This window comes from Eutrema salsugineum, unplaced genomic scaffold (genome assembly GCF_000478725.1).
Source record: "Eutrema salsugineum unplaced genomic scaffold, Eutsalg1_0 scaffold_11, whole genome shotgun sequence".
In the NCBI taxonomy this organism is placed as follows: Eukaryota; Viridiplantae; Streptophyta; class Magnoliopsida; order Brassicales; family Brassicaceae; genus Eutrema; species Eutrema salsugineum.
The window spans coordinates 3,506,162-3,531,824 of NW_006256901.1; the positions used below are offsets into that span (position 1 = coordinate 3,506,162).

The following is a 25,663-nucleotide window of genomic DNA, read 5'->3' on the forward strand; positions in this document are numbered from 1 at the left end:
TCAATCAAAAATTACGCGAAAAGCAAGATGTCCCATAAACCAGCCGGCAAGCATTTCCACCCGCGACCAACAGCCATTTCACCACGGTCAGAGGCTACACAACCGCAGCCAAGCATCCATTCACCACGGCCACGTCCCTTCCGACTGCGGCCAGCCATCTCCGAGTTAGAATGCATTTTTAGAAGGCATTTCTGAAGCCCAAAATGATTCTCTCATTTGGAGAAACCCTAAGTGACGCCCAGAAATGTCTTGAGCACTATAAATACATGTTTTAGGAACCCTAATTTGTATCACCATCATCATCTCTTATGCTTTTATTTACTTTTTAGGTTTTTCAATACTTTAGCTTTTAGGGAGATAGAGATCTATCTCTTGAACCCTTTTTCTTTCTTCTTCAATTTCGATTATTTCTCAGCTTTTTAATACTATGTTTTTGATTTTGTTCATCATGTCTGAGTAGTTTTATTGTTGGGTCAAAGGGATTTTCAATGGGGATACATATGTTCGATGAGGATTTCATGAGCTATTGAAGCCGAATCCTAGAACTTTTCTTCTGAATTTACTTTTAATGCATGGAAGTAGCGTCATAAACTACAATCTGATTCTTGGTGATATGAAAGTATTCATTGTCAGATCTAGTTTGGGATAGCAAAACAAACATAGGAGTGGAAACCTACCTATGGGCGATTTGTGAATGCTGAAGAGTCTTAAGCATATTGCATCTTTTCTCTTCCAGGGCCAGAGTGGAAACCTACTTTTCAGGGTTGAGAGAGATAGTTGTCTATGATCACGACAGTGGCGTACGTATTCATACGTCCGTGACTCGAGTTCGAAAAGTTTTAGCTATGATCTTATTAAATTTACTCTTTAGCAATGTTTTGAATCGTTCATACCCCAGAGAAAACTTCCCTGAAACCAAGCGCCTCTTTTCCATTGATTTTCACAGATTTTATTTCAAGCTTTAGTTCATCGTTTTTATTCTCTTAATCGAATTTTATTTAAGCAATTAGGTTTAGCCGTTTTTCTCGTTTTTAGTCGATTTCATTAAGTTTAGTTATTATATCTTTCTAATTCTCGTATTCTCTCGTGAAGATTAGTTTCTACGTTTTAAAGACACCACCAAAACCCTTACAAAAATCGTATGGTTCTGACTTCCTTACTTTATATTTCTTTCGAAGGCTTTTGCAGGAAAGATCCTCCTTACCTGTGGATTCGATCCCTAAGTACTATAATCGATCAGCTGTGCACTTGCGACTATTGATTTCATTTAGGGTAAAACTTGACACTATCACCACACGACACATCAAACATAAATGTGGCCAGAGAGCTCCTGACATGGCCAAGAGTGTGTTCTCCGTGGCCGTGGACCCTGGACCCGCAGATATTGGCTTATAAGGTTGAATCTTCATTCTGCGATTGCATCCTTCACGAGACTGCAGAACATGTCTTCTGTGCATCACTCTAACCATTGGATTGTCTCCAAACCAATTGAATTTGAAAGCTAGTTGTCTCCTTTATCTCAAGACCAATTTTGGGGATGATCAGACCGTGAGATGTGAAACTTCTGATGGCCTGAATTTATCCAAGATGATCTTTTGCTCAAAAAATGCACTCCTTTTGCCTTAATTACCTGAAAAGAGTATTGGAACTACAAATACTAGAAAACCATAATAAAAAAAAACTGAAAAGAAATAAAAATCATTTGAAAAAGCATAAACGATCCACAAAAGTGATCAAAATACAGTGTTATCAAAAACTCATCTACATCAAATGCAAAATCAAATGAAGTTAGTAGATACTAAACAACTGTAAAATCAATAGAATGTACGTACATACTAAATTTCATTTTCCATTCGAAAAATGTCTTAAAATAACAATTGAGGAGTTGAGCAAGAGATAACCCCCATCAATAAATTAAAACTACAAAAATGCATACACTTAGCTCGACCAAAAACCATATTATCTTATTTTTCTTTCAGCAATGCAATAAAAATTGGCGAAGAGAAGAGTATAGTACAGTAGACTTCAGTTTCAATCTACAACCAGCAACAAATGATACTCAAAGAGTCCAGCTCAGAGGTGAAAAAGACAAACTTTGCATATACATAGTTTCAAAGTGAGCATAAACAAAGGAACCTAGAGCAGTAGAACACTAAATTATGTCCACAATCAAACAATTTATCTTGGCAATAACAACACAGAAGCTCAAGAAGTTGTTTACAAAGAACTAGTTCTTAAAAATAAGCAACGGTCTGATCTCATCTCTACAATAGCTGTCAGCAACATAAACACATAAACCAAATTGCAAAAACAAATAAGAATGAGGAATACAAAGATTTCAGAAGAAAAAACTCACTTACATCAAATGCAAAATCAAAAGAAGTTAGTAGATACTAAACACTGTAAATTAATAGAATGTACATACATACTAAACTTCATCTTGCATTGGATAAGAACTGAGGTTAATGTCGTCAAAACTCAGATTACCTTGAGATTATCAGTTGCTACAGCGGTGATGGCTTTCTCTATCCCCGAAAATAACTCCGGCTGCACCCAGAAAACACAAATCAAATTAGGATTAAAAAGACCTTACTAATTTAATCGAATGAAACAAATATTAAAGAAGGTGTAGGCAGACGATATAAAAAGAGGACGGCGGTTAATTTGACTTACCAGAGTCAAAATAGGCAGCAGATCCGGAGGAGATTACACCGGAGAAAACTTATCAGAGTTTTTTTATTCTTCGTTGAAGATGACGATGAGAAGAGGCGGATTCTACAAGGGGTAGGGTAAATGTTTTTTTTTAACTTTTTCTTGATTTTTATGTAATCTTATTATATTTGATAAAAAGATTTTTTATAATTGTGAGAAAATTCGGTTTAAATGATAAAAAGGTTAAATAATTCGTAGAAGTATTAAGGGGAAATTTTTTAAAATATAATTAGCAAGGAGACTAGTAATATTTTTTTGTCCTATATTTTTAATTACTCTAAAAATAGTTTATTATCCATTTTATCATAATTCAACCAATAAGAAAACAATTTACAGAGTACATATGGTCAAAAAAATTAACAACTATTCTGTTTTGTCTTGAAAATTGAAAACATCACTTATCTGAAAAAAAACCTTAAAACATCATTTAATTAAGAACAGAAAGAGAATTAAATTATTTTCATATTTTTTTGCCTCAGAGATAGATGTCATAGATTAACATATTGTTTTTGATGAGTGGAATGAATTTAATATGGTTTATTGTGTAGTTTAAAAGAAATATTTTATGGTTTGATTATATAGTTTAAATGTAATAATTTTTTTAATAATAAACCAATAGGGAGGGAATGAAACATTTTTTATATATATGATAATTCAAGGACTATAAATCATTCTAAATGTAAGATTTTCACTCATTTTGTCTTGATTTCAATATTTATCTACTAAATATAAAATTGAATGGAATTATAATTTTAGGGTGATCGTACTTGCATCATTGTACATTCCGGTCTAAAATTTGGTGAGAAATATTTTTTTTAAGATGATGTTTTTCTAAACACAAATATTCTCATAATTGCTATTTGAGTTTGCAAGAAATATAACTATCTAAACATAAAGCAAAATATTTTTTTTTTTAAATGTTGACGAAACTACAACCAGTTTACAAGGATCCATGTGATGTTTTCAATTAATTATTGCTTAATGCTGGCTATGAAAACAAAACATATTTATAAAGAATGTGTGGTAAATAGTTCGATCAGTTTCTATATGCACACATCTGATAAACTAAAAAAAAACAATGCATAATCTCGTAGAAGTAAATGTGGAAATAATATCTTTAACGTTGAGATAGTATTTACTAAAAAGATTTAACATCATAACAAGCTGACTAAATTTTTAAGATGAAGATTCATGCCTTATATTAAAGTAATACAAAAGTTGACGAGTTTGTCATTCTAAATAACTCAATTTGGGTGGTTATATTTTAGAATGTAGACTATTACTTATTGAGGATAGTATGCAATTTTATTCTTTGATGCATATCTTCCGACATCCTTTTCCATATGTGATAAAATCATATTAAATCACTACAGGAAAACACAGTTTTTGTGACTATAATTTGTGACTATTTTTTCAGTCGCAAAAAAAGGAACGATAGTGTGACTAATTTGCGACTAATAAGTGACTACCCATAATGCTGAGACACAATAGTCGCAAATTACCGACGAAACACAGTAGTCAGACAAGAATAGCTTATTTGCGACTAATTAAAGACCAGTAGTCGACTATATATTTATAGTCACAAAACAGTCAGAAATTAAGATGAATTACCGACTCTCGTTTAAGTCGGAAAATGTAGTCGCAAAGTAGTCCTATATTTGCGACAGATTTGCAACGAAAAATAATTATATATATCTAGAAAATATGTTTTCAACAAGTTTAATAGCAGTCACAAAAGTGTCTTAAAATACCTACTAATTTGCGACTAATTTTGCGACAAACACCTGAACTTCTGACTGATTTGCTACCGTTTAGCAACTGCACTCGAATTTTTTTTGAAAAGTCATCAATATAGAATTGTAAAATTTGTTAATCTGTATGTTTTTACAAAGATTTGAACTAATATGTACACAGAATCATGATAAAAGAAAAAAAAGTTTTAAATTCAAAACTTTTCTATTATGTTTGTATATTCTCATAACATGTAGTAAGTGTATATGTGTTTTATATGAAATGATTTTAAACATAAAAATATTTCAAAATTTACTTACTAGTTCTTAATTTCCTATTTATAAAAAGAGTTATAGTGTTCAAATTGGAATAATAATGATTGTAATGTCATGTTTATGCTCTTCTAGGCCTTTAAAGTTTAGGGTTTAGGGTATAGATTTGTCACTCATAAATATAATCACAAAGTAGTCGCAAAAGAGCCACTAATTTGTTACTTATTTGCAACCAACACCTGAAATTGTGACTAATTTGTTTCTTTTTAGCAACTCCAGCCGATTTTTTTTTTAAAAAAAAATCATCAATATGGAATTGTAAATAGATAAATTTGAATGTTTTACATACATTTGAACTACTATATAAACTGATCATGATAACATAGTAAAAAGAAATTTAAATTCCAATAATTTAAACTTATGTTGTATATTCTCATAACATGTCCTAAGTGTATATGTGGATTACATGTAATGATTTTGAATGATATACAATTTTCAAATTTACTAACTATATCTTAGTTTACTATATAAATAGAGAGTGCAACTTTAGAATTAGAATAAGAAGGACTCTTAAAGTAATATTTTTGTTCTTTTAGACTCTTAAAATATAGGGTTTAGGAATTTAGTTTGTGACTTATAAAATAGGGTCACAAAACAATCGCATTTTGTGACTATTTTGATACAAATGTGCACCAATTTTCTATGAGACGATTTTGGGACCACTTGAGATTTGATGGAAAAGTTAGGCGGCAACTTATCCCTCCTTTTTGTTATTTACAACTCGCAGAATTTACTATGCAAACTTGTTTCTTTTATATCTCTAATAATCGATACTCTCTCTTCAATCGATACTCTCTCAACACAAAAAAACCCTATTTCTCAATCCATACTCTCTCAATCTTTGGAACTCCATTTTTTTTTTTCAATCGTCGATACTCTCAAATCTCAATCCCTGAAACCTTATCTCTCTCAATCGTTAGTTCGTTACTCTCATTCTCTGAAACCCCATCTCTCACAATCAATAGTCATTTAATCTCTCTCAATGGCTGCTAAGGCAAAATCCGGTAGAGGCCGAGATGGTCGAGGCGTCGGTGGTGGTTGAGGCGTCGGTAGTGGCCGAGTAACCACTCGGTGGGGGTTCAAATGGAGGTGTCGGCTCGTCTTCTCACGCCTCTAACAGGTCAGTTTCCCAGCGATCTAGAACACCACCTATTCCATCCCAATATCCTCCATCGACACAACCGCAACAACTCTCGCCGTCGTTCAACCACAGCCGCAAGTCCCTCATCAGCAGCAACAACCGCCTCATTATCAGCAAAAACCATTTCCTCATCTGATTCCAGAGCATCAACCACCGCTTTCTTATCAGATTCCCCAGCAACAACCACTGCCTCCTCAGATTCCAGAGCATCAACCTCTAAACCCTAATGCTCAAGAGCCACAACCGGAAGGCTACCAACAGATGTTAGATAATTTGTTGGCTCTTCCTGGCCGAGAACATCTACCAATCTTGAGTCCACATCCTCTTCCGATTCTGACATTCAGAAGAACACATGGTAAAGAGAGTTTCTGGTTTTTTTTATTTGCTTTGATTGAAATAAATAGTATACTATTGGAGCCTTAGGTTAGTAATTTGATTGAAATAAATAGTCTACTATTGGAGCCTTAGGTTAGTAATTTGATTGAAAGAGATAGTCGACATGTGAGTTTCTGGTCTGCTTTTGTTGCTTTGATTGAATATATTATGTGCTCGCTTTGACTGAATATATTTGGATGTTTGTAGTATGAATGTATGATAATCTTGATTTGTTTGTATGAATCTGCTCTTTATCTTATGAGACTTATGAAAAGAACATAGAAGAGAGAATGAATGAAATGGATGTCGATGGTCCAGCAACTTCAGAGAATTCGTCTGAACAATCAACTCATTGGACCCTCACCACTGAAGAAAAGAATGAGATATTTCTCAAGGTAATTTCGTTTTTATCTACCTCTTCTAGCATATTAATACGTCTTTGTTTTGCTGAGCATGAATCCTTGATGTTGACTGTCCGGTTTTGATCTTATATTCCCTTGTTTTTGTCTAATTTTTAGTTTATCCGTTGTTTGTGTTTTTGTTCTTATTGCACTTGTTGGTTGTGGTCTCGTTTGATTTCTGCTTTAGTCTTCTTTTGGTCTGATTTTTCAATTCAAGTCTCTCTGTTTCAATGTTTTGAATACTTACGATTTTAAAATTTTCATTGGATCTTTTTTTTTAGTTTCCAAGAGATTTATACAGCCACCACAGCATCCACAACAACAACCATCGCACCAGCCACCATACCAGCCATTGTACCAGCCACTGAAGCCTTACCAAATGATTCATCAACCTCTCCATCTTAAGAAAATAGTATTAGGTTTGAGATATTTAATTTGGATTGCTATGGATATATATATGTTTTGGATATTGTTATGTACTTCCTGCTTTTTGCTATATATATAAAAAAAAACTGAATTTCGGATTTCTATTTTAATTTTAGGTTTTTAAAACTAAAAAAATGAATTATTGGCAAATTAATTATTGATATGCAAAACATACATTAGGGACCATAAAAATTAGTAGCAAATAAGCGACCTTTTATCCAAGAGTCTGAAAATAGTCGCTAAGTATACGTAATAAACGAGTACTATTTTCAGTGTCAAAATAGTCGCTTATATACGACGATAATACGTTGTCGCAAAGTCGTTGGAAATTTGCAACTATTTTGCGACCACCTGAATTTGCGACGAAAGATTTGCGACCATTTCAGAGAGTCTTACATTAGTCGCAAAAAGCATATTTGCGACTGGTTTAAGACGATTTTCGGGGTTGCAAAAATCGTGTTTTCTTATAGTGAATAATGTTTAAATTTTGTGGAAAGCTCATGTTAACAAGTTTGAATGTAGAATGTAGACTATTAGTTACTGAGGATGGTATGCAATTTTAATCTTTGATGCATATCTTCCGACATCTTTTTACATATACATATGTGATAAAGTTGTACTAAATAGTGTTTAAAGTATGTAGAAAACTCATGTTAACAAGTTAGAAAAACTTGTTGGTGCTTAATTATATGTTTGAAATGTTATATTTTTTTTCTTTAAGGTTTTTTTATTTCAATCACAAAGGACAACATCGAAATTGTAAAACATCTTAATGAGTATTTTAAGAATTTTTTTTATAGGAATGTCTTGTTGATGGCAACAAGGACTGCAAAATTTTTTCAGTAACATATGTTCTTCTCTGTCTCAATATATCTAGCAAATTAAATCTTAAACATAAGGTTTAAAAGCTGAGATTTAGTGTTTTTACTTCAATTGGGATTACTATTTAATTAATTGATTTGTGTCAGAAACTAGATATTTGATCAATGATTTGTTCGATTGATTGGATTTTACTATGTTAAAGAGAAGTGGTTGTTCATAATAATTTTTTTCTCATCCATATAAATTTCAGACAAATTGTTGATATCTTTTTGTTGTTTGTGATTTTTTGAAAGACGTTCAAAACTACACATGATTAAAAAGTATTATTAACTAGTTACTTACTTCTTATATAGATACCATATTATTAGTTTCATTTAGAAATATATCTTTGTGAAACAATTCTTTTTGTTGTAGAGATTGCAAAATGCACAAACTTTACTACAATTTAAAACAGCTTAAATGGTTATTTCAACAAATTAAGTCTTCACTACAAGTAATCTTAGTCTTAGTTTATGTTTATGTTTAGTAATCCTCTGTAAGTTTAAATTCATATGTTGACAAATTTAGATAAGTGTTATTATTTTGCAAAGAAAAATTAAGATGTAGATCGATGGTAAAAATGCATTTATGCACCTTTGTGTAAAAATGTTATATTTTTCCATTGCAAGTCAGATGTTTGATGGATCATCTCATATGTGTCAACTTTTTTAATTCGTATAATCGCTTCAATCGTTGGCTATGTACATGTAAAATAAAATTACTTAAGATTTTTTTTTGGAAATCATTTTTTGAATATTTTCTAATTACTAAATTCAATGGTAAGTCTAGTCATTTTTGAAAATTTTCATCATCATTTGCATTCTTGTTTGAAAACTTAATATATGGTTCTGTTCACCCTTTTTTTTAAAGAATATATACAATAGCATTGGATTATTTATAGATTTAGGTGTTGGCATACCAGGAGTGACACTTTCATTTTTGGCAATGTATTCCTAACAAAGTCTAGTAAGCAAAATTCCAAGATTTAAAAGATTTCTGACTTTGGGTTGGCCAAATCGAAAAGAGCGAAACCAAAAGTAACATGATGCAGCCCACTGGGACTCAGTAAACAATCACACATTTGTATACTCTCTCAAGCAATACATCTATAATTTATTTGGTTTTAAAGCTAAAAAAATTAATATGCAATTATTACACAGCGGTTATATATCTCTGTAATATGTGGTGAATGAGAGACACTCCACCAAATCAGACGTGTTTAACTTCGGAGTGATGGTGCTTGAAATTGTAACCGACAAGAAGAACAACATATTTTCGTATTTATGTTGAAATACTAACTTTCTGAGCTTTGTAAACCCTCAATTATTTTAATAATTCATTATTATTTTTCTGAGATCTACTTATATAATCAGAAATATGTTATAAACTATAACATATGATTATATATATATATATATGAGGTGAGATATGTGTTTTATATATATATATATAATATGTTTATATTAAAGTAAGCGACGAGAGAAAAGATGAGGAGAAGAGAATGTGAGAGAGATATCAGTTTCTCTTTCTTATTATCACTTCAACTTACATAATATGAAGTTACATATATATAGGCAAATAAACCGATTTGTAGTAGGCGGTGGATTAAGAAAACATTAATTAATATGGATAATTATCCATTTCTAACACCCCCTTAATTATCTATTATTAATCTCTTCTTGAAAAGATTGATATAATCTTCTTTTTATAAACTTCTTCTTTAAATTAATGAGTCTTTCTTTTGGATAGATGATTCTTGACTTCTACGTCATTGTAATACTTTCTATCGGTATCTTGGATATTATTTGCGTATTTTTTGATGATTTGTTAAAAACCTCGTCATGGAAAAAGCCAATAGGATAAAAACCATGACCAGGAAAAATGCATCTACTCGCTTCATAATACTTCTTCTAGAAGTATTCTCTTTAAAAGTTAATATTTGTGCGTTTTTTTTTGCTGCCTTGTTAAAAACTCTTTCACGGAAAAACTCATTGGGATAAAAACTATGCTAAGGGAAAAAGAGTGCAGCCACGCATATTATCATAATTCTCCCCTTGGAAGCATCATCTCCAGGATATGCATTCCAATTATATTCACCATCTTTTTGTGAATTTTATAAGTAGAGCCTTAGTGAACAAACTTGTATGATTGACATCTTGGATCATTGGACTTCTGATCCATTAATCGAATTAGTCATGCTTTTTTCATGAAATATATTATTCTGACTTTCCAAGATCTCTCATTTCAAACTCTTCTTTTCATCAATGTAACTTGACCAAATAATATTTTCAGATGCTTCAGGCATCCTTGATCCTTCTTGGATTTTAATCAATACATTACTGAATGTGATTACATCTATGACCGGTAAACATCAATTCCTGGTATTTGAGAAAAACATTATGCCACAAATCGGGCTTTCTATCTTGTGATTTCGTTTTTCTTCATTTTTTTTGAATAAACTTCTATTGGTCTCGAATGACATTACATCTTCAGGTGTAATGAATATAAGTTCAAAAACATTTTATTGATTCTTCTGGAATCTTTTTATTTTGTTCTCTAATTTTCTTTCTCTTCTGGATAATTTTAGAGTCCATTGGCCTCCCCCTTTTTAACAAAACCTCGGGTTCATTTACTTTGCTCCAATGAATTTTTGTTCTTCAGGAACATTAAATTTTTGTAGAGCACTTCTAAATTTTATGAACTTCAAGTTCATCATATTTTGTAAGGAAGATCAAATAACACTTTCTTTAGAAATACTTAACTCTGAGCTTTTCTATATATTAGATCCTGTTGGGATTTTTTGAAATGAGATGTTCAATTGGGATACCTGCAAAATAAAATGAACATAATTTTCCTAAAAAACATAATATTTTATGACTAAATCAAAAATCATTTTCTTTGATTCGTCTATTGCTTAACCTTAACTAAATTATTAAACCCCATGTAACATATATATATTCATCAAGTAGAGTTCCCGGGAACATAATTATGATATCATTAATCCTTTATGAATTATTTCTTTTGCAATTCAAGTCGCTCATTTTCTGCCAGACTTGAATTACTTTTAACGTTTGGACTGCTGGTCTAAAAATTTCTTATTTTTCATATGAGCTTAGCATAGACTTGATTGCCTCTTTTCACTTTTTGGCCAATATTTTCACTTTCTACACTCATCCATAGAGGTAGATTTATGATCCTCATTCATATCACGCGTTATCTTATTTATTGTCGACAATTATTTTGTCTTTGGTTCCACCTTTTTCTGTAGTAACATGGTTAATCGATATTTCTTTATCATTATCAATGATATCATTCGAGTAAATGATTTTATTATTAACCATAATAATGGATCTCTTCAGGAGATTCATCATCTTTTTAACATATATTTGCTCCTTTCCTTTTGAGGATTTTATATTTGGAACCAAAACTTCTATCATGTTTCTTACATGCCATAGACTCTAGACTTTTATTGATAAATCATCCTTCAGGGACATATTCATATTGTAGCATTTTTAGCTAAAATTGAGATTGTATTTCATTTGTATGTTAGGCATTAACATATGAATTATCCTTTGAACTTCAGGTTCAAAATCATTTATACGAGGATCCATAATTTCCAATGATAATTCATTTCAAGAAATCTCATTCATTAGCTGTTCCATACCCAAAACATGGAGATTAAATTTCACCATTTTTGATCTTGCAATCTTCTGGATCTGCTATATAAATTATCCATAAAACCCATTATAAGTGTGAATATAATCTTCAGGATGTTCCACTACTTTTGATATGAGATTCTTTAATTCTCCCCCTCGAGATGATGATACTTCAAGTTCATCTATGTCGAAATAAATCCAACTTTAGGACCAAAACGTATTCAATTAACCCATCTTTGGACCTTGTACTATGCATCAAATCCTTTAGTGGACTCTTAATACCCCCCCCCCCCCCTTATGATGGCTTTTCTTGCCCATTCATCTTGAACTAATTTTCACTTATTTGGGTATAATTTGGGGACTGCTTAAGGAAATCCAACCATCATATCTAATGAATTCAATTAAAAAATGGTGATACATCTCTCATGATGGTCTCATTTTTTAGCTTACTTTTGCTAAGACATGCATGTGTGAAAAACTTCAGATTTTTTGACATAAATTTTCAATACCATTATTACACCGGGATGGCTTAAACCAGTTATGGTATATATTAGTAAACTTCAGGTTTACTATTTTAAACAATTTTTGCCATCTTTATGCATGTCTCCATCATCTTTCTTCTGCTGGAGCGTTGTATTCTTTTAGAACATCTAGCTCTTCTAAGGCGTTTTGCTTATCCTGAACATTTTGCTCTTTTGGAACTTTCCAATATTTTTAATTTTTTTTTTGTCAGGAGTGTTTAGTTCTTCAAGAACTTCTAACTTTTCATGAATTTATAGCTCCTCCGAAACTTCTAACTCTGCCAGAACTTTGAATTTTTCTGTAGTTTCCAGCTCTTCTGGAGCTTATATCTCTTCCAAAGATTTCAACTCTTCTGGAGTTTCTAGCTCTTTCGGAAGTTCTAACTTTTAAGGACATATTTCAATGTCTATAACCATACTAATAAAACAAATTAAATAGTTAAACATAAATAAATAACAAAACAGAAATTTAATAACTATAATGTGAAACAGTTAGTATATATGTTAGTCGTCTTCTGGACGAAAGTTATTAAGCAGTTTTTCAAGAATGCTTTCATATATATCTTCTGGATATACCTTTTTTAATATATAGTTCTTCTAGAACTCTTTATAAACGTCATTTTTTTTCTCTTTAAGTATGTCTTCTGGACATTTTTTTCATTTACTTAATTTAGAAACTTTTCTTAAATGTCTTCTAGATATTTTTTTACAAACGGTTCTTCTGGAACCTTTTATAAATGTCTTCGGGACATTTATTATATGGAGGTTGTGATCTGATGAGACATCTACCATATGATCATATACCAACCATATATTTAATTTGAGGAGACATAGTCTACCATATAATCATGATAATCGTGAAGGCATAGCCTACCATAACGATCGGTTCGGAGAAGGCAGCACCTCTCATCCCGACCATAGTACATAAATGTAAGCGGATTGAATTTAAATTAAACCTCACCTTTTTGGTATTATAATAGATCTCATATTTTCGGTATTAGTTCGGATCAAGAAACAATCGTGCTAATAACATGTTATAAACTATAACATATAATTATATATATATAAAAGGAGATATGTGTTATATATATAATATGTTTATATGAAAGTAAGCGACTAGAGAAAAGAGGAGGAGAAGAGAATGTGAGAGAGATATCAGTTTCTCTTTCTTATTATCACTTCAACTTACATAATGTAAAGTTACATATATATAGACAAATAAACCAACTTGTAGTAGGCGGTGGAAGAAAAAAAAATTAAAATATTAATACAGATAATTATCCATTTCTAAAAAAATTAAAATTAAAAAAAAAACTGGAATTTTTGTATAAATAGATTTGTAAAAATTGCAAGAATATAGAGAGAAATTGTAGATGATATCATTTTTAGATTCAACGTCAATTAATCAAGTACAAAGATGCATAGAGATTGGTTTCTTGTGCGTACAACAAATGGTATTGGAAAGGTCAAAAGTGTCTGTAATAGTTCCAAATCATATATTATATGTACTTTTTACCGAGGACACTCATTATACTTCAAAATCTTATGGTGAATCTCTTAACATTCAAAATTTTCAAAAACTGGTAACCATTATTACCACTACGCTTTAATACATCCTCCATATAGCTAGCTACTAATTGAATGCTTTCATCTTGAGTGCAGGTGGCTGACATTAGACTGCATTAGTGGCTGTAAAAGTCACGTGATTCATTGATGCTGCTAGAGTTAGAGGATCGCAGATAAAGTTTTAGATTTATAACTCCTAGTTTCTACAAGTGCAAAGCTGTGTGCTGTAGTACTTAGGGTATTGATCCATAGGGAGGCTGGTTTTTTACGAAACTTCAAACTGAGATTGGTAAACGGATTAAAAGGCTCAAGAGTTTTTAAAGGTTTTTCTTTGGTGTCACTAAAAGGTAAAAATAAAGTAAAAAATTAGAAAAACTTCCTAGACCTAATCAATATGGGCTCAAAGATAAAAGAAAGTTGGGCTGACAAGGATTTTTTAAGGGATGTTCTATTCATTCTAGGATTCTAATGCTCATAGGGTGATTAGCCTACTCTCCTATGTCTGAATCAATTTCTAGTATCTACATGGAACATGAATTGACATTGGTATGATTATCCAATTGTCGTCACCCTAACCAACTAATCACTCAAACTCGACCATTACCTTTCGTCTATGGCCGCGAGTGAGATCATGCATTAACTGAACATAATTTATTCTTGCTCACATCTTCTCTGTATGTAGCTTAGTCTCCTAGAGTGGCTATGTTCTTTTGCAGCTATGTATGGATGAATAATACATCACTGTCATGACTTTTTGCATCCTAAGATCATAAATTAGTTCATGACTATAACTTCATGCATTAAAAACAACTGAGAAGAGATGAGATATAGAATATGGCAAAGAAAATAACAATACTAATCGAACATGGATTCCACTATGATGGATCTTTTGAACCCAACTACTAAACTACTCTAACATGATAAAAGACAGAAAAAGACAAATCTATTAATTAGAAAATTAGTTATCTACTATTTCATATGTATTCTACAAAATATATAGAATTGATTATCTAGCGTTTTCTCTTTATTCTACAAAGTTATGAAATCATATTCTACAACTTTGTCATTTTTCTACAACTTAGTAGAATAATAGTTTTACAATTAACTCTGTGTACTTCAATTATAGAGTACTTCTTCTACAAAGCGTTTAACAAAATCTAGAAAATCTATTTGAATAAATATCCATCTGACTCAAACAATAGATTAACCGATGATCAAGGGTCTAAAAAGGCAGAAGCATTAGTGAAAGAGCTGCAAATTGATGGCTTCACAATAGCTGCTCGTAATTTTGAAGGTTTTGGCGAGGATGGTGATGATATCTTGCTTGGTTAAGACAAAGAAGAAAGTCACACAGAATCTCGATGTTGTTTGGTTGATGATGTCAAGAAGGGGCAACTTTTTAAAACCAAAAACTATTTGAAGGCAACTCTGGAAATATGTGCAATGAAGAATAACTTTGATTATGATGTGAAGCAATCTACAAAAAAAATCTGGTCAGAATGTCTAGAGGGCTCAACATATTTCAAAATCAACAAGTATGTGGCTGAATATACATGTGCTCCTTGAAAGAAAAAAAATTGGTAGGACACCTTCAGCGAAAACAATCGGACTTCTGATTATGCATAGGTATGAAGGTGTTAAAAAAGGATTAAAACCAGGGGAAATCATGCAGATTATGCATAGTGAGCATCGATGCGAGATCTCCTACACACATTCTTGGGATTTGTGTGAGTATGTAGTTAGTGTTGCTAAAGAAATTCCGGAGAAATGTTATGGTACAATTCCCAAAACTCATTTAGATAGTAGAATCAAATATCTATTTATTTCTTTTGGACAATTGGTAAGAGGTTTTTATAGAGCCATGCGTAGGGTTGTTGTTATTGATGACACGTTTTTAAAAAGCAAATACAAAGGTGTGCTGCTTGTTGCTACAACTTTAGATGGTAACTCCAGCTTGTATCCAATAGCTTTTGGGTTGTTGATTCAGATAACAATTGATCATGGGAGTGATTTTTCTTATTGCTGATGGGCAAGGTTTAGCTTTTGTGTCAGATAGAATTTTTTTTGTTACTAAAGCTCTGGCAAAAGTTTACCAGCAAACTTCACATGGAATTTGCATACATCATTTGTTGTATAATGTGATAACCCATTTTAAGACAATGAGTTTGGTTGGTTTAATTGCAAAAGTGTCTAAAGAATATAGGATTGCTCAAATTTGAGAGAAGATTCAATGATACTGACAATATTAGTTTGTTTGTTGGAAAAAAATTAGTGGAGGCTGATGTGGAAAAGTGGACGCGCTGTAAATTTCCTGGATTCAGGTTATGACATTCGAACCACTAACCCAGCTGAATCACTAAATTCAGGTTTGCTATCACTCAGAGAATTTCCTGTAATTCCTTTGTTGGACAACATCAGAGAAATGTTAACCCAATGGTTTTATGATCGAAGAAGATTAAGCGCAAAATATAATGACCCTTTAACCATTGAGATCAAGAAGGAGGATTGAGAAGGGTAATGTTTATCCATTTAGCTTGAATCGATTTATGATTAAAGGAAACAAATTTGATAGTCTAGTTGACTTGGAACGGAGGATATGTACTAGTGGTAAGTACAACTAATTAGAAATTCCTTGCAGACATACCATCAAAGCTGTTTTTTCTATGAACAAGGAACAACACACTTTTACAGATGAAAGGTATACTTTAACACTCTGTCTTTCATTTTCTAGTTTCGGTTTTTTCAGACAATTGAAAAGACGATACATAATTCACAAGGATCAGAAAGTACTAAAAAAACATAAGTGCAATCGTTTTGGTATCGAAAGACACAAGAGAGGGACGTGACATGCCAATATAGGGGTCTCTTAATACTATTTGAATGTGTTTACATTTGTTTTCTCTGGTTGTTTGAACTGGTTCTAATTGCCTATGTTTTTTCTTAAAACAAATATTTGCCATCAAAGTGTTGCCATTGACTTACTCTTCCTTGATTTCTTCTCTTCTTCTCCTTCGTAATAACCATCACCCCAACCCCGCAATCAAGTTTTGATGTTTCCTCCTCTTCCAACCGAGATACTAATAATTTTGTGGTTCATTGGTTTAGATTTAAGATGAAAAGAAATACTGATGTAGATTTAAAGAAGTGATCAACAATTGACTCAAAGTGGAACATTATTCATCAACCATTAGTTCAAAAGTGACTCCATAAACAATGACATCAAAAGTAACTCCAAAAACAACGACATCTTTCAACTAGAAAGTACAGTACTAAACACAACCACAAACAACAACTGCAGAGAAGAAATCAATTTTTTCACTGATGCCATCAGACCTGCTAACTGATGCTCCAACTTCTGATTATTCTCCATAATCTTCTGAACTTTCTCCAATAAAGTCTTCTCTGCAATGACGATATTCTTCATGTCCTCAAATAACATTAACTGATTCTCGGATAGGATATTGAATTCCTCCAACTGTGCTTCTTCGGCCCATTTGAAAACAAGACCGTAGTCACCTTGTTTTGTGACCAGATTTGTAAAAATTTCAATTAGATCTGTTGTTGACACACATTGCACAATTTTCTCTCCACAAACATATCGTCTCGGGATCCCTCATATCGATCTCGATGATGAACTTGAGGAAATGTTGCTCATCGCCTACATATCAAAATTAGACAAATCACAGAACATATTCAATCAGTAATCAAATTGAAAAATACATTTTCTGGTGTTGGAATCTCCAAAATGGCATAACTTACCTTTATGGGTGAGAAAAAGGAGGTGAGATTGCAAAATTGGTGTTTTCTAGATTTGTAAACGAATAGGATTCGAAAAATTTTCTGGGTTTATAAAGGGGTTGTTATGGCTTAGTCGAGTAAATCTTTGTTTTTGTCCAAATAAATGCTAAGGTGGTAATCAATAATTTGTCCAGATAAATTACTTTTAAGTGTTTAAAAATATCTTTTTAAAATAAAAACGGCTCTCGGTCCAGAGTGGAATTCGAACCCTGGACCAAAAGTATTGTAGTGTAGAAGCAAAACCAGTAATGCTAGTGTGGTAACTAATAATTATGTACAGATAAATTAATTTTAACTGTATTGAAATTTTTTTTCCAAAGAATGGTATTACCATTTTTTGTCAAGATTGATTTACTATGTATCTTCATATTCAACATGTTTTCATTCTCCATTTCAGTTCTTGTTATATTTATTTTGAGTAACAATGTCATAGCGCATTATATACGATGTAATTGCTCTGAAGAAATAAAAGAACCAAAAACAAATAATGTTATAATTTCTCATTATTTTAAACCCCCCCCCCCAAAAAAAAACAAATAGTTTCTCAGTTAAGGTTAAACATAATCTCAAAGTCAGTCAAGGTCTACAATCTTTGTCTTCCATCGGGTTGGTTCATACCTAGACATGCGTTCAATGATGATGGGTCCATTTGCAGCTTCAATAAGATCACATGTTATCTTCTTACGAACCGCATTAATGTTATCATCCTCCATCAAGGACATGGCTAGTCCGAGTTTGTGACACTCAATGTATTTCAAAGCATACACTCCACAGTGACATACGGTCTTATTAATACCCTGCTTCATCTGAGCATATTGGATTGCATACGGGTTAAACATTCAAATGTTTCCTATTTTTAGGTGTCTGCACTTCCTTCACTATCCAAGGAATGAGAACTGAGAAAGTTTCCACAATCCTGTTATATTAATTGCACATCGAAGACTTCAACTTTTTTTTTTTACAAACTTCACGCACAATGAGATCCATAATTACCATTCACGTGGACCGGTGTGTAAAGACAATCAACATCGAGATCCCTGGTGCTGTAATGTAAGAGCCACTGATGAATTTGAAGCTCCTCTTACCCTTTAACAGTTTTTTGTACACACCCTCGATTTGGACAGCGAAGAAACGATTCATGAAAACAACACAGTCTGGTTTCCATCGATGAAAAGCTGTGTACTCACGAAATAAATACATAATCGCGTCCATATCCTGGAAAACTGTATGATCAATTGTATATGGCTAAATACGTACTAGTGTTTGTAGCCAACTCTTAAAGGAGAATATTCGATGAGCTAAATCAAATGTGAAATCCACTGGACCAAAATTTAATTCTCTGAAATGTTGTTTATAAACCTATCAATGTTCTTCTCGATGATGTGAACTTTTAAAATATGATTAAGCCAAAGTTTGTAAAGGACTTACTTGGTTTTTTACATAGACCACTGGTGTAATTTAGACCATGAATCCTCAAATACGAATACCAAACCATAATCAGGATCATCTTCTGAATAGCCATTATCTGATAATGTAGGTTTTGACATCAGAACGAGTTGATTATGGGTACCAATTCTATCTGTTCTAAGGCCTTTAAATATGGTGTTAGATCAAACTTGGCAACATACGAATCTTGAGATAGATGGCCTGAAGCCTTTTCGATAAATTCTTGGGTACCTAATCCTAAATCGATATCTGAAATCTGAGTCAATTGACGTCATGAAGATCTGAAAATCGCCCATCGTTTTTCACGGCCTAGATGAGAAAATAATAATGTCATTAAAAAACTTTGAGTAACAATACAAGCAAAAAAAAAAAAAAACAAAAAATTAGTCTAAAAATAAACAAAATTCAGTTTACAAAACATAATCATAGATGTTACAGATACATATTACAAAGAAACAAAGTTAATACATTTTAAAGACAAGTTCAGTTAGACATCTAACACTACGAAGCAAAGATGAACTTAGAGTTCTATTTTCCAAACATAATTATTTTTCCCTAGACTAGTTGTTATGGCTTTTAGTTTCTTGTCTTTCGTACTATATTTGGAGGCTGAACATTCTCGGTATTGATGAGTAAACCACTTGTAGATGGTTCCCCTGTTTTCGTTGTCAATCCAGCATCAGAGTTTCTTGTCTTTCATACCATTTTTAAAGGCTGAACAATCTTGTTATTGATGGGTAGAGCACTAGTAGATGGTTCTCCTGTTTTCGTTGTTAATTCAGCAATAGAGTTCTCTAATTTTTCAATTATTTTGTTATGAAGATTCTTGATCTTCTCTTCCAAAGGTCTGATGTAGTCTGAAGCAAATCTCAAATAAAGGACTTGAGACCATCATGAATATCTCTTTCTTTTGTTGCTGATCGTTCCCACAATATCTTCTTCTTCCGTGCATATGAACCATGAGCAGCCACTCTTTTTTGCTGCGGTTTGAAATAAAGACATCACCTGCTACGCAACTCGGTGTTCCAGCTTCAATTAAACCATCTTCATTTGCATTAACACCATTAGTCTCTGATGTTTCTTCATGAACCGTAGAAGATGTGCTAATAGCTCCCTCAATATCCCAAACATGGCTAGACCAATCCTTTCCCCCGCTGACCATATTCTTATGCAATCTACTCTCCCATCAGCTATTTCATCATTCCTAACAAATTCAGATGTCGGAATCTCCAGTACAAAACATGAATGATATATTACATCCTATAAGATTTAGTTGGAAGCCAAAAAAAAGAGTTAGACATGTATGGAGATGGAACAAAGATAAGTAAACCCAGAAATAATTTTTTTTTAGTTACACAGTACTAACCTCGTTTGTAAATGTGTTTTCTAGTCGGGAAATCTCTGCATATAACACTAGTGCAGCTCCACTCTAGTTAGTGCATCTAGGAATGATAACAGTCTCATTTCCGTCTCTTCTTCCCAACATTGTCCCAAAAACAGGAATTGCTTTCATATCCAGATATGAAGAGCTAGTGAAAAGCCATCTAAAGTGTATGATTTTCCTTATCGCAGCCTCGCCCTACTTTTCAGAATGTTATTCACCACAAAGTCGAAAGACTTGAGACCCCATGGCCATTACCAAACCCACAATTACATACAAATAAACCATCCTCAACCCATCCTCGCGGCTCCACTTGTTAGCATTCTGGAGGTGCAAATCGTATATCATCTTCAGGGTTATTCCTGCATTACTCTCCAACAAATTCTCCAGAAACCACCATCTTTCTTCCAGTTTTCCCAGTTCTTTTTCTTAGCCTCCCGGAAGTTGAAACCAGTAACTGCATAATATTCTTGCATAAAGAATCGAAGATGCCCTTGTCCAAAAATGAACCATATCTCATGCTTCTTGTCTGTAATGAGGTGTGTGCACATGAAGCTGTGGATCAGCTTTGCTGAATATCTAACACCAGTTTGATGAATCCTCACGATCAGACCAAATACTGGATCTGTCAACACTTGATCGTACTCAGATTTCAGGTGGTGCTCAACTCGGCTAAGGATTGACAATGTGCAGCAGTTGTTAATTTTTTCAACTTGAGGTTCACTTCCTGGTCTAAAAAGTCATTTAGGCAACTCCAAATCCATTCCTGCAAATAAGAAAAACAACATCAATAACAATTGTTTATTACGTAGACAGTAAAACATAATTCAATTCTGTTTTTTTTTCTTGATTAAAAAACCTAATAGATGGTTTCAAAATCTACTAACTATCAAAGAATAGATTTCTAAGAGAATGAAACATGTTTCAAATTTAAAGTTACACATTTAACATTAACACAAATATTTGCAGATGATACAAAGAAACACAAGCATATGGTAAAATAATGAGCTTACCTAAATGCGAATTCCTTAACACAGTAGAAAACAAACGGTCAACAAAACAGACATGAAAAATGAGATATAGCTAAAAAAAGCATAACTTCAACTACGATGAGTTAAGAAGTGGAATTCTCAAAACAGAGAGGGAAAAAAATTGATTTTCATAGAGAACACATATCTTAAAAAGTGAAACATAGCTAAAACACTCCAAAACTATCTATCTACCTTTTAAGTAACACAAGTTGTAGTTGAGAAATTTGAGCTGAAGGCTTACCTGAAGGATTGATCAAGAAGCTTCTAATATCAAACAGAACAGGCGTATAAGTAGATGAAATCCAGTTTGTAACCTCACAAGTTCTTGAGGAGTCAGGGAAAAAGGAATGAGGAAAACAAAGATTTCAGAAGAAAAAACTGAGAATACAAGCTTTACCTACAAAACCTTAGAATCAAAATTAATAAACGAGGTCGAAGACGAAAAACGACAGGATTTTGGATAGGTTGTCACGATTTCTATATATCTATGTATGTTAAAGACGAAAATAAAACTAAATTAGAAGTAAATAAATCGATGTTGAATATAAAGATATCTACGGGATATGATCTATTCAAATCGCGCAAAACAAAGCTCTTAAAATTGATTCTAGTAGATTCTTAGAACTCGAACCATGATGGTATGACTACACCACTCTCGTGGTCATAACCAACTGCCACCCATGACCCTGAGCAGTAGCTTTCGTCTCATGCCCCCGTAACAGGTGTGCGCAATAGTTTGGACAAGACTCGTCTACATTCACAAGTCACCCATAGGTAGGTTTCCAATCCTATGACAGAATTTCTCTTCTCAAGCTAGATTTGGTACCTAATGAAAACTCTTGCAACACTATGTACCAAGATCAGTCTCTAGTCCGCGACGCTAGATCCATGCTTTATGTAAAAGCTTAGAAGAAAGATTTCTAGAATTTGGCTTGGTTTATCTCGTGAAGATCTCTACCGAACATAGTTGGTTCCCTTCAATGGAGCCTTTAAACTCATACCACATTATTCAAAAACGTGAATAAAGTAATTAAAAGAAAGAAGTAGAGAAAAAGAGACAATGAGATGAAGAAGAAGCATCTCGGTTTCAAGAGCTAGGCTCGGAAAAAACTTATCTTCAAATCCTTTAAATAACTAATCTAATATGAAGAAGGTAAAAACGAAATTGGAAGACATAAAAGTAAAAGCTGAAATTAAATATTGCATAAAGTTAAGGTAGAACATAAAGAAGGTTAAAGAGAAATCTCTATCTCCATAAACTAAAAACTAAGAACATAAGAACATAAAAGCCCTAGAAAATCTAAATTTGGTGGCTCCCAAAAGGGGTTCTTTTGAGGCACACAAAAATAGGTCTGATAAGATACATATTTATAGGTCTTCAACTCTGTCCAGCTTTCTTAGGGTTTTCTTTGAAGAGAAGACGAATTGGGCTTGAAACGGGGTCTTGGGCCAGCCTTTTAGTGGGTCATGGTCGTGAGGCTTCCACTCGTGGTGAATGGGGTTTTGGCCGCGGCCAGAGAGCTCCTGACGTGGCCAAGAGTGTTTTCTCTGTGGCCGTGGACCCTGTACCCGCGGATATTGGCTTATAAGGTTAAATCTTCATTCTGCGATTGCATCCTTCGCTAGGCTGCAGAACATGTCTTCAGTGCATCAAGGATATATGGATATCTAACCATTTGATTGTCTCCAAACCAATTGAATATGAAAGCTAGTTGTCTCTTTTATCTTAAGACCAATTTTGGTGATGATCGTACCGTGAGAAGGTCTTCATCAGATGTGAAACTTCTGATGGCCTAAATTTATCTAAGATGATCTTTTGCTCAAAAATGCACTCATTTTGCCTTAATTACCTGAAAAGAGACTTGGAACTACAAATACTAGAAAATCATAATAAAAACAAAACTTAAAAGAAATAAAAATCATTTGAAAAAGCATTTAAAAACGATCCACACAAGTGTCCAAAATACAGTGTTATCAAAAACTCATCTACATCAAATGAAAAATCAAAAGAAGTTAGTAGATACTAAACACTGTAAAATCAACAGAATGTACGTACATACTAAATTTTATTTTCCATTTGAAAACTATCTTAAAATAAGAAAAGAGGAGTTGAGCAAGAGATAACCCCCATCAATAAATCAAAACTACAAAAATGCATACACTTAGTTTAACCAAAAACCATATTATCCTATTTTTCTTTCAGCAATGCAATAAAATATTGGTGAAGAGAAGAGTATACTACAATAGACTTCCGTTTTCATCCTACAACCAGAAAAAAATGATACTCAAAGAGTACAGCTCAGAGGTGAAAAAAATAAACTTTGCATATACATAGTTTCAAAGCGAGCATAAACAAAGGAACCCTAGAGCAGTAGAACACTAAATTATGTACACAATCAAAAAATTTATCTTGGCAATAACAACACAGAAGCTCAATCAGTTGTTTACAAAGAATTAGTTCTTAAAACTAAGAAACGGTCTGATCTCATCTCTACAATAGCTGTTAGCAACAAGCACACATAAACCAAATTGCAAAAACAAATAAGAGTGAGGAATACAAAGATTTCAGAAGAAAAAACTCATCTACATCAAATGCAAAATCAAAAGAAGTTAGTAGATACTAAACACTGTAAATCAAAAGAATGTACATACATACTAAACTTCATCTTCCATTGGATAAGAACTGAGGTTAATGTCGTCAAAACTCAGATTACCTTGAGATTATCAGTTGCTACAGCGGCGACGGTTTTATCTATCCCCGAAAATAACTCTGGCTCCACCCAGAAAACGCAAATCAAATTGGAATTAAAAAAACCTTACTAATTCAATCGAATAAAACAAAATAGCAAAGAAGGAGTAGGCAGACGATATAAAAGGAGGATGGCGGTTAATTTGACTTACCGGAGTCAAAATAGGCAGCAGATTCGATGGAGATTACACCAGAGAAAACTTATCAGAGTTTTTTTATTCTTTGTTGAAGACAACGATGAGAAGAAGCAGATTCTACAAGGGGTAGGGTAAATGTAATATTTTTTTTTTACATTTTCTCGATTTTATGTAATCTGATTATATTTGATAAAAAAAGATTTTTATAAGTGAGAAAATTCGCTTTAAAGGGTAAAAAAGGTTAAATAATTCGTAGAAGTATAAAGGGAATAATTTTTAAAATATAAGTAGCAAGGAGACAATAGTAATGTTTTTTTGTCCTATATTTTTAATTATTCTAAAAATAATTTATTATCCATTTTATCACAATCAACTAATAAGAAAACAATCTTCAGAGTACATATTGTCAAAAAAATTAAAAAATATTTTCTTTTTTCTTGAAAATTGAAAACATCACTTATGAACATCACTTAATGAAGAACAGAAAGAGAATTAAATTATTTGCATTTTTTTCGCTTCAGAGATAGATGTCATAATCGTTACATATTGTTTTGATGAGTGGAATGAATTTAATATGGTTTATTGTATAGTTTAAATGAAATATTTTATGGTTTGATTGTATAGTTTAAATGTAATAATTTTCTTAATAATAAACCAATAGGGAGGGAATGAAATATTATATATATATGATAATTCAAGGACTATATATCATTCTTAATGTAAGATTTTCACTCATTTTGTTATGATTTCAATTTTTATCTACTAAATATAAGATTGAATGGAATTATAATTTTAGGGTGATCGTACTTGCATCATTGTACATTCCGGTCTAAAAGTTGGTGAGACAGGTTTTTTTTATTTTTTTTTTTTAAGATGATGTTGTTCTAATCACAAATATTCTCATAATTGCTATTTGAGTTTGAAAGAAATATAACTATCTAAACATAAAGAAAAATATAATTTTTAAAAAATGTTGATGAAACTACAACCAGTTTACAAGGATCCATGTGATGTTTTCAATTAATTATTGTTTAATGCTGGCTATGAAAAAAAACATATTTATAAAGAATGTGTGGGAAAATAGTTCGATCAGTTTCTATATGCACACATCTGATGAATTAAAAAAACAATGCATAATCTCGTAGAAGTAATTGTAGAACTTATATCTTTAAGCTTTAACGTTGAAATAGTATTTACTACAAAGATTTATAATCATAACAAACTGACTAAATTATTAAGATGAAGTTTACGCCTTATATTAGAGTAATACAGAAGTTCACGAGTTTGTCATTCCAAATAACTCAATTTGGGTGGTTATATTTTAGAATGTAGACTATTAGTTATTGAGGATGATATGCAATTTTATTATTTGATGCATATATTCTGACATCCTTTTTCA

The 25,663-nt window shown here is 32.4% G+C and overlaps 1 long non-coding RNA gene across 2 annotated transcripts; it reads left to right on the forward strand.

The window, feature by feature from the left end:
- The first annotated feature begins 5,560 nt into the window (after nt 1–5,560).
- Nucleotides 5,561–7,212, forward strand: LOC112089883. Of its 2 annotated transcripts, XR_002901301.1 has the most exons (3): nt 5,561–6,271; nt 6,555–6,686; nt 6,974–7,212. It is a non-coding gene; the product is annotated as an uncharacterized LOC112089883 (long non-coding RNA). The 2 variants fall into 2 exon arrangements; XR_002901300.1 differs by having other exon boundaries at nt 5,561–6,686.
- The last annotated feature ends 18,451 nt before the right edge of the window (nt 7,213–25,663 follow it).